We start from the raw sequence: 11335 nt of genomic DNA, 5'->3' as shown, positions 1-11335 counted from the left end.
GACAGAGCATCCGGTTCAGCGAAGTGCTGCAAATGCTGAAGTGCCTTAAACCTGCATCCTATCTGAATTCCTGCAGGGTGAGACTCCTTAAACCTGCATTATATCTTAATTCCAGCAGGGGGAGACTCCTTAAACCTGCATTATATCTTAATTCCAGCAGTGGGAGACTCCTTAAACCTGCATTATATCTTAATTCCAGCAGGGGGAGACTCCTTAAACCTGCATTATATCTGAAAATCCAGCAGGGGGAGACTCCTTAAACCTGCATTATATCTTAATTCCTGCAGGGGGAGACTCCTTAAACCTGCATCCTATCTGAATTCCTGCAGCGGGAGACTCCTTAAACCTGCATTATATCTGAATTCCTGCAGGGGGAGACTCCTTAAACCTGCATTATATCTTAATTCCTGCAGGGGGAGACTCCTTAAACCTGCATTATATCTTAATTCCTGCAGGGGGAGACTCCTTAAACCTGCATTATATCTGAATTCCTGCAGGGGGAGACTCCTTAAACCTGCATTATATCTTAATTCCTGCAGGGGAGACTCCTTAAACCTGTATTATATCTTAATTCCTGCAGGGGAGACTCCTTAAACCTGCATTATATCTGAATTCCTGCAGGGGAGACTCCTTAAACCTGTATTATATTTTAATTCCAGCAGGGGAGACTCCTTAAACCTGCATTATATTTTACTTCCAGCAGGGGGAGACTCCTTAAACCCGCATTCTATCTAATTCCTGCTGCAGGGGCTGAGACTCCTTAAACCTGCATTATATCTCAATTCCTGCGGGGGAGAACTCCTTAAACCTGCATCCTATCTTAATTCCTGCGGGGGAGAAACTCCTTAACCCTTCATTATATTCTGAAATTCCCTTAAAACTGCATCCTATCTTAATTCCTGCGGGAGACTCCTTAACCCTGCATTATATCTCAATTCCGCGGGGGAGACTCCTTAAACCTGCATCCTATCTGAATTCCTGCAGGGGAGACTCCTTAAACCTGCATCCTATCTGAATTCCTGCAGGGGGAGACTCCTTAAACCTGCATTATATCTTAATTCCTGCAGGGGGAGACTCCTTAAACCTGCATCCTATCTGAATTCCTGCAGGGGGAGACTCCTTAAACCTGCATTATATCTGAATTCCTGCAGGGGGAGACTCCTTAAACCTGCATTATATCTTAATTCCTGCAGGGGGAGACTCCTTAAACCTGCATCCTATCTGAATTCCTGCAGGGGGAGACTCCTTAAACCTGCATTATATCTGAATTCCTGCAGGGGAGACTCCTTAAACCTGTATTATATTTTAATTCCAGCAGGGGAGACTCCTTTAACCTGCATTATATCTTAATTCCTGCAGGGGAGACTCCTTAAACCTGCATCCTATCTGAATTTCTGCAGGGGGGACTCCTTAAACCTGCATTATATCTGAATTCCTGCAGGGGAGACTCCTTAAACCTGCATTATATCTTAATTCCTGCAGGGGGAGACTCCTTAAACCTGCATCCTATCTGAATTCCTGCAGGGGGAGACTCCTTAAACCTGCATTATATCTGAATTCCTGCAGGGGGAGACTCCTTAAACCTGTATTATATTTTAATTCCAGCAGGGGGAGACTCCTTAAACCTGCATTATATCTTAATTCCTGCAGGGGGAGACTCTTTAAACCTGCATTATATCTGAATTCCAGCAGGGGGAGACTCCTTAAACCTGCATTATATCTGAATTCCAGCAGGGGGAGACTCCTTAAACCTGCATTATATCTTAATTCCTGCAGGGGGAGACTCCTTAAACCTGCTTTCTATCTGAATTCCAGCAGGGGGCAACACGTTGCAAAATAGAGTGCGGATCGGACCGCATTTTTCTGTCAGGGCCCGGCCGGCGTCCGACAGAGCAGTAACCGAGCCCGACCCGAGACCGATATAGTTAAAATTACATTTTTTTTCTCATACTAATTACTAATTACCTCAGTAAACATTTCCATAATGAGTTTATCGTCTCAATCTCTAGTTTTAAGTCTTCTGCAACACAGAATGATGATAATTTTTTGAATGATGGTCTCGTTGATTTTAAAATCAGCGATAAAGCAGGGGGTGTTTTAGGGCGTGGCTATGATGTGATTGCCAGTGAAAGTGTGTAACGTAACATGGCTCCTCCCTCTCTCCTCCCTCACTCCTCCCTCTCGTCTAAAATCGTCACATCCGCGACTACGATGGCTGCGCCCGTATAACGGCAAACTCGACGACTCATAGCAGATCTCCACCAACCAATGGGTGACGTCACACTTGCCTTGTCCATTAATATACAGTCTATGGTTACAACCCTCCCTCCCCAATAATCAAAACTGGCCAGTGCAACCCACCCCAAAAACCCTTTTATAATTTCCTTTACATAAATAAATACATTTGCACCTTAACTCGATTCAGAAAATGGCACAAAGTGCAGAAACATTCACCATAATGCAGAAAATGAAGTGTTCATAATTTAAATTTTGCTCAAAAGTGGACATCTCTACCCCCCTCCCAATGTTGAAGCCAAAGTTCAACCCTTGTATGGCCGTATCGATATTTTGTCCCACCCCGAATATCGATCCAGAGCGATGAATGGTTACACGTATCGCCTCTCGGAGGTAAATGTTGCTCTGCTGAGGCTGTGACCCAGTTCCCTCACCGAGAGCTGCTTCTTCTTCTTCTTTTTCTCCACAAATAAATGAACACAAGTTTCTTTTTCAGCGAGTGGTCTCTGCAACACAACCGAGCAATCCTGCAGCAGCACGCGCCACAAAGAAACAGCTCGGCTATTGAACGGAGCACGTTTGAGCCCTAATTAAAGGCGGCCTGCAGTCCAATTCTGCTTCCGTGAATGGGAGAAAAACTGTATTGTTCAGCTGGAAATTGTCAAGTGGAGATAATATGCTGACATAATAATGCTTCGCTGCGTTTTTCTGTGTGTCAGAGACGTGCAGCGGAGCGGGGAGGAGGAAGCCGACAGTACTGAAGAGGATATGTCATGTTTTTGTTTTGTAGATTTCTTTTGAAGACGCTGCAAAGAATTACAAAGAAGAAAAGCTTCTGTCATGTGAACTGACATCACGCAGCGTGCACACAGATTCCTACCTGCCGCAAAGCAATAATTATCAGATGGTAAACAGGCCCGAGGAGTTACACAAGCTAACATTAACAATTATGTTGGAATTTTCCATATTATTATCAACACGGCAGGGACATACTATTCACAACAACCAAGAGCTGCGACTGGTTTAAAATGAGTGTGAACTGATGCAAAACAGCACTGAAAACCATCAAACGACAACTTTGATTAACTCTCCTGTTGTCCTTGGGTCAAATTTGACCCGTTTTGAAGGTTTTTTTATATCAGAAATATGGGTTTCATACAACCAAATTGCCCCGAAATAACATGGATGCATACATGTACGTTGTATGGAAACCATACAACATATACATCCATGCATCCATGTTGTTTTATTTAATTTCACAGCATTTGAAAATAATTTTTAAAATGGTTTCAAAGCCGCATCTTGACCAAACTTTGACATAAACCAGACTGTGATCCACTCAACATCCTCTGATCTATTCTATTAGTCAAAATAATTCATAATTTCTGCTTTTTTTCCAAACTAAAAATTAGGTATAATGCCATTTAAATTAGTTTTATTTACCATGAATAAAAAGAGTGTTGAAAAGAGGGACAAAAACGTTTTCAAAAAGTGCAAAAAGCATATTTACAGACAATGTTCTGTAACCCTTGTGTAAAAGACAGTAAAGTATTATCTTATCTTATAGGGTTATGAACCTTTTTACGCTCTTAACTTTACGCTACTTAACTTTACGTTGCTTTACTTTACGTTGCTTTATGTTACGTTGCTTTACTTTACGTTGCTTTACTGTACATTACTTTACGTTACGTTACGTTATGTTACTTTACATTACATTACATTACATTACATTACTTCTTTACTTTTTTACATTTTACATTACTTTTTACGCATTTTACTTCTTTCTACTTTTACTCTTTTACTTTCTATTTTACATTACTTTACTTTTACGTATGTTACGCATTTTTTACATTACATTACATTACACATTTACACGCATTTAATAGCATTTTACGCATTTTATCACGCATTTTTATCGTTACTTTTTATCACGACAAGTATTTTACTCTTTTATTTCTTTTAATTTTACTTTTACGTTACTTAATTTTAATTTTTACTTTACCTTTTACTGCATTTTATTTTACTTTTACTTTACTTTTACTTTTACTTTTTTACATTTTACTCTTTTACTTATCAAGCATTTTTACTTTACATTACATTACATTACTTTACTTTACTTTACATTACATTACTTTACTTTACTTTACGTTACTTTACATTGCTTTACTTTACATTACTTTACATTACTTTTACATTACTTATTTTTTACATTACATTTTTTTACATTACACAAGCACAAGCACAAGCATTTTTACTTTACATTACTTTTACTCTTTACATTTACATTTTTACTTTATGTTATCACAAAGTACAACACATTTTACATTACATTACATTACATTACTTCTTTTACTTCTTACTTCTACTTTACATTACTTTTTTAGTGACAGTATGTTACATTTTACATTACATTACATTATCAAGATACTTTATCAGCATTTTACTTCAACGCATTCTTACCTTTACCGCTACTTTTACTCTTTTAATTCTTTTTATAAGCATTTTTATCGCATTCTTTTACTTTACTTTTTATCAGACAAGCATTTTACCTTTACTCTTTACAGCATTTTTACTTTACTCTTACTTTTAATTTTTACTTTTACTCTTTAATTTTTACATTACACTTTACTCTTTTACAAGCATTTTACATTGCTTTACTTTTACATTACTTTTACATTACTACTTTTTACTTTACACAAGCATTTAAGCATTTTACATTAACATTTTTAATTTTACTTTACTTTTTACATTACTTTTACTTTTAATGTTATAAAACATGCTACATTTTACATTACATTACATTACATTACATGCCACTTACTCTTTTATCAAGCATTCTTTATCAAGCATGTTACATTTTACATTACTTTTACTCTTTTTACTTACTTTATTTACTTACTTAACGTATGTTACTTACTTTTTACATTACATTACATTAACAAGCATTTCATTTTTATCAAGCATTTTTTATCACGTATCAAGACAAGACAAGACAAGCATTTTACTCTTATCACGCATTTTTACTGCTACTTTTACTTCTTTACTTTACTTTTTACGCTACTTTATTACGCACACGACACGCACTTTACTCTTACTTTTAGCATTTTACTTTACTCTCTTACACGACAAGCATTTTACTTTTAATTTTATCACGCATTTTTAATTTTACTTTTTACTTTTACATTACATTACTTACTCTTTATCGCATTCTTTACATTGCTTTTATTCTTTACATTACTCTTTTACTTTACTACTTTTTAATTCTTTTACTCTACAAGCATTTCAGCATTTTACATTACATTACATTACATTACTTTACATTACGTTACTTTACTTTACGTTACTTTACATTGCTTTACTTTACATTACTTTACTTTACGTTACTTTACATTGCTTTACTTTACATTACTTTACTTTACGTTGCTTTACTTTACGTTGCTTTACTTTACATTGCTTTACTTTTACACGCTATTTTACTTTACGTTGTTTTACTCTTGTTTTTACTTTTACATTAATTACTGCTATTTTACTTTTATAAGCATTTTTACTTGCTTTACTTACTTACTTTTACTTTACGTTGCTTTACTTTACGTTGCTTTACTGTATGTTACTTAACTTTACTTTACTTTACTTTGCATTACTTTTACTTTATGCGCTTACTTTTATGCTTTACTTCATTACTTTACGCTTGTTTTATTTCTACTTTTTGCTTTTACGCTTTATTGTGCTTTACTTTTACGTTGCTTTTACTTTCTGTTTTGCTTTTACTTTTACTGTTGCTTTATTTTTTTTTGCTTTGTTGCTTTACTCTTTTACTGCTGTTTTTACTTTACGTTTTTGTTTTATTTTACATTTTATCACGCATTACTTTATCAAGCATTTTACTTTATCGCATTTAACTTTATCATTTTACTCTTACCGCTGCTTTACTCTTTACGTTGCTTTACTCTTTACTCAGTTTTTAGTGATTAATTACAGGGAGTTTAATGCATCTGGCCATTGGCATATGTTAGCATGTGTTTGCATAGGTTAGCATGTGTTAGGATATTTTAGCATGTGTGAGCATGTTAACATGTGTTAGCATATTAGCATATGTGTTCGCATATGTTAGCATTTGTTAGTATATGTTAGCATGTTTTAGTCTGTTAGCATATGTTAGCATATTAGCATATGTATTAGCAAGAAAATATTCTGTGTGTGTCTGTGTCTTTGTGTGTGTGTGTGTGTGTCTGTGTCTTTGTGTGTGTGTATGTGTGTGTGTGTCTGTGTCTTTTTGTGTGTGTGTGTGTGTGTGTGTGTGTGTGTGTGTCTGTGTCTGTGTGTGTGTGTGTGTGTGTGTGTGTGTTCTTCCTCTTCTGAAAAAGAAATACTGTTTGCAGTTTTTGTTGTTGTGTTGTGTGCTGTTAGCAGTATTATACAAACAAACTAACTTTCCTTTCTAATCCACACTCTGGTGACGCAGCACACTGCGTTCTAATATAAATTTTGAGGATTTAAAAACGATGAATTATTAATCAGTTTAATTCAATCATCTCAGACTGATTGTTCTAAACTCCCTTTAGTGTTCGCCAAGCCACTTTATATTAAACCGAACAGACAGTTTGTAATCAGGCGGCTTTAAAGAGTCTGACGGGCAAATTCATCTATCAGATAAATGTTTCCCCAGGTGGAGGATGAGCTTCACAGGCTGTTATGAGCTCTGATCCAGAGCAGCGGGGAGGAACAACTCCCCGAAAAACATCAGAAGGCGAGATGCTAATGCTGCGTGCAGCCGGGAAACATCAAACACGGCGCTTTTGGTTCATATAGCTGCTGCATCAGAGTCACACACGAGGCTCAAATATTCAAGCCTGTTCTCAAGAACCATTTGTACATGAAGCAAGAACAGTAAAGCACTGTAATGTGGATGTATTCCACGTATGTAGTACTGTCAGCAGCATGTTGACTGCTGCTGTATAAGAGATAAACACAAGACTTTCAGAAACAGGTGTTCATGTGCCAAAGAAGTTAAGGAGAAAACACAAGACTTTCACCCAGGAAACAGGTGTTCATGTGCCGAAGAAGTTAAGGAGAAAACACAAGACTTTCACCCAGGAAACAGGTGTTCATGTCCTGAAGAAGTTAAGGAGAAAACACAAGACTTTCACCCAGGAAACAGGTGTTCATGTCCTGAAGAAGTTAAGGAGAAAACACAAGACTTTCACCCAGGAAACAGGTGTTCATGTCCTGAAGAAGTTAAGGAGAAAACACAAGACTTTCACCCAGGAAACAGGTGTTCATGTCCTGAAGAAGTTAAGGAGAAAACAAATTACAACAAAACAAATTTGGATCTCTAATTTCATTCAATTTTGGGTGTTTTATTTAATTATTTTTGCATTTAAAAAGAAAAATTAAAATGTCTCCTCACTGAACGTTGACATATACCCTTCTGTGATTATCCTTCCTTTAATATTAATCTAAATAATTCATAATTTCTGCTTTTTTAACTCAAGGATTAGGTATAATTTCCTATAAATTAGGTTTATTGAGCATGAATTCCAAAAATAAGGTCAAGATTTGAATTCAAAACTTATTTTTTTCCCACACTTTTGTCACTTTTTTGTTCTTTCTCACTTTTGCCGTTTGTTTCTGCGCTTTTTTCTTCTTTTTAGCGCCACATTTTTGAAGTTTTTTCCCAAAACAATTATAATTTTTTCTTCAAATGCTATAAAATTGAATTAATTACCTAAATTCACTGAAAGTAGTGAACTGATCGTTTAATTTACTTGCGAAGAACGTCGTAGGGAACCATCCACGTTATTTTTTTGGGACAATTCGGTTGAAGGAAACCCAAATTTCTTATATGTAAACTTTTTGAAAATGGTTCAAATTTTGTATTTTTTTTTAAAGCAGCAAAAGTGTCGGAAAAAAAGAGACAAAAAGGTCAGAAAAAGTGAATTTCATTTTTGACCCTGGAGGATGATGCATGGTCGAAGACAACACAAGGCTTAAGGACATCAGTTCTACTTGCTTTTAATTTGTCACTGTACTAATTGGCATCCACATAGCAGTCAATTAATTCCACCTAATTATAGGTCCATTTGCAAAAGCCTAATTGACACGTAGAGCTGTCTGCCTAACGGGCAATTAGAGACGAGACACATGGAATATAAGATCCTTAATGATTTAATCAAATCTAATAATTAATTACAAGCAGGAATGTGAGGGAATGTCTGCAGCTACGAGATGACATTATTAACAGAAGTTAAGTTTCTTTCTTTCGCTTTTATGCAAACAAACTCCACACGCACCAAACTCCATTCAGAAAAGGGAGGATTTTATTTTCCGTTTTTGGATAAAATTAATTAATTAACACATAAATAAAAATATAAATGTTTAATTATATTTTATATTATTTTTCTTTCATTCACTTCTATATACAAACAAACTCCACACGCACCAAACTCCATTCAGAAAATACATTTTCAGTCTTTGAATAAAATTAATTAATGAAATTATTGAACAAACTACTAGAATGTATGGGGGTAATTAAGGGCCATAACTAACTAACTAAATAAATAAATACATAATATAAATGTTTAATTATATTTTATATAATTTTTCTTTCATTCACTTCTATATACAAACAAACTCCACACGTACCAAGCTCCATTCAGAAAAGGGAGGATTTAATTTTCAGTCTTTGAATAAAATTAATTAATGAAATTATTGAACAAACTACTAGAATGTATGGGGGTAATTAGGTGCCATAACTAACTAACCAACTTAATAAATAAATATATAAATACACACACACACATATATATATATGTTTAATTATATTTATATTCACACGCACCAAACTCCATTCAGAAAAGGGAGGATTTCATTTTTCAGGCTTTGTTTAAAAAAAGTACAGATTTGAACAAGGGAATAAATCAATTAATGGATTGATAGATTGAATAATGAATGAATGAATAAAACAATTAATGAATGAATGTGTTGTGTACAGTAGATACAAATTAATTAATACGTAAAAAAATAAGCGAACAAATTAATTCTAATTAATTAATGGAATTATTATTAAACAAACTACTAGATTACCCGGTGAATGAATGGATGAATTATTGAATGAATGAGCCAATATAGATTAACTGATGAATGGATGAATATGTGACCAGAGAAACGACTAAATAACTAAAAGTTTGTAAATTAATTGGGAAGTTAATGGATATTAATTACATAATAAGTGAATGAATGAATAGATGAATGGGCAAGTGAATGAATGGTTGAATGAATGGGTGAGTGAATGAATGGATGGATGGATGGATGGATGAATTAATTAATTAATGAATGGGTGACTGAATGAATGAATGACTGATCTAATGGAATGAATGGTATGAATGGATGAATGAATGGGTGAGTGAATGAACGAGATAATGAATGAATGGGTGAGGGAATGGGTGAATGAATGGGTGAATGAATTAATGGGTGAATGAATGGGTGAATGAATTAATGGGTGAATGAATGGGTGAATGAATGAATGAGTGAATGAATGGGTGAATGAATGAATGAGTGAATGAATAATGAATGATCTAATGGAATGAATGGATGGATGGATGAAGGGTGAATGAATGAACGAGTGAATTAATGAATGGGTGAATGAATGAATGGAATGAATGAATGGGTGAATGAATGAATGAGTGAATGAATGGGTGAATGAATGGGTGAATGAATTAATGGGTGAATGAATGGGTGAATGAATGAATGGGTGACTGAATTAATGGGTGAATGAATGGGTGAATGAATGAATGAATGAATGAATGAATGAATGAATGAGTGAATGAATGGGTGAATGAATGAATGAGTGGTGAATGAATTAATGGGTGAATGAATTAATGGGTGAATGAATGGGTGAATGAATGAATGAATGAGTGAATGAATGAATGAGTGAATGAATAATGAATGATCTAATGGAATGAATGGTATGAATGGATGGATGGATGAATGGGTGAATGAATGAACGAGTGAATTAATGAATGGGTGAGTGAATGAACGAGTGAATGAATGAATGAATGGGTGAGGGAATGGGTGAATGAATGAATGGAATGAATGAATGGGTGAGGGAATGGGTGAACGAATGAATGGAATGAATGAATGGGTGAATGAATGAATGGGTGAATGAATGAATGAGTGAATGAATGGGTGAATGAATGAATGGGTGAATTAATGAATGAGTGAATTAATGGGTGAATGAATGAATGGGTGACTGAATGAATGGGTGAATGAATGGGTGAATGAATGAATGAATGAATGAGTGAATGAATGAGTGAATGGGTGAATGAATGAATGAGTGAATGAATGAATGGGTGAATGAATGAATGGTAATGAGTGAATGAATAAATGAAGGATTAATGGAATGAATGGTATGAAATGATGGATATGGAATGAAATAAAAATATAAAAAAAAAAATATGAATGGGTGAATTAATGAATGAGTGAATTAATGGGGTGAATGAATGAATAGTGAATGAATGAATGGGTGAATGAATGGGTGAATGAATGAATGAATGAATGAGTGAATGAATGAGTGAATGGGTGAATGAATGAATGGGTGAATGAATGAATGGGTGAATGAGTGAATGAATAATGAATGATCTAATGGAATGAATGGTATGAATGGATGGATGGATGAATGGGTGAATGAATGAACGAGTGAATTAATGAATGGGTGAGTGAATGAACGAGTGAATGAATGGATGAATGGGTGAGGGAATGGGTGAACGAATGAATGGAATGAATGGATGAATGGGTGAGGGAATGGGTGAATGAATGAATGGAATGAATGGGTGAATGTGTGAGTGAATGAGCGAGTGAATTAATGAATGAATGAATAAATAAATGAATACATGAATGGCCCAGTTTTGACTATGCCCCCCCGGCTGCTGATAATGGCAGAGAGCCTGACCTGAGTAGTAACCTATCACTCGTCCTTCACACCGCTGATGAAAACGTTCTCGTCTCTCTCGGAGGAGACGCTGCCTTTGATTCTGCTCACGGCTCGGATACGAACCGCCCGCTGAGCTCCGAAGGACCCGGACCCCCCCCCCCCGCTGAGAGA

Source organism: Perca fluviatilis, chromosome 23 (genome assembly GCF_010015445.1).
Source record: "Perca fluviatilis chromosome 23, GENO_Pfluv_1.0, whole genome shotgun sequence".
Classification (NCBI taxonomy): domain Eukaryota; kingdom Metazoa; phylum Chordata; class Actinopteri; order Perciformes; family Percidae; genus Perca; species Perca fluviatilis.
Note: the sequence above shows the minus strand (reverse complement) of the source record.